The following is a 209-nucleotide window of genomic DNA, read 5'->3' as shown; positions in this document are numbered from 1 at the left end:
GAGCGATGCCGGCGGGCCCGGGGCAGCCGCGGCCGGAGCGGGGCTGGGGCCGCTCCTCCTCTTCCTCTGTCCCTCCTCTTCCTCCTCCTGCTCCTCCTTCTCTCCCTCCTCGTCCTGTATCCCTCCTCTTCTTCCTCCTCCTCCCCCGGTGTCCCTCCTCTTCCTCCGGCTCCTCCTCCGCTCCCAAAAGCAGCCGCGCTCTGCCCTGG

The sequence above is a fragment of the Geospiza fortis genome, unplaced genomic scaffold (assembly GCF_000277835.1).
Source record: "Geospiza fortis unplaced genomic scaffold, GeoFor_1.0 scaffold4840, whole genome shotgun sequence".
In the NCBI taxonomy this organism is placed as follows: Eukaryota; Metazoa; Chordata; class Aves; order Passeriformes; family Thraupidae; genus Geospiza; species Geospiza fortis.
This window is presented reverse-complemented; position numbering follows the sequence as displayed.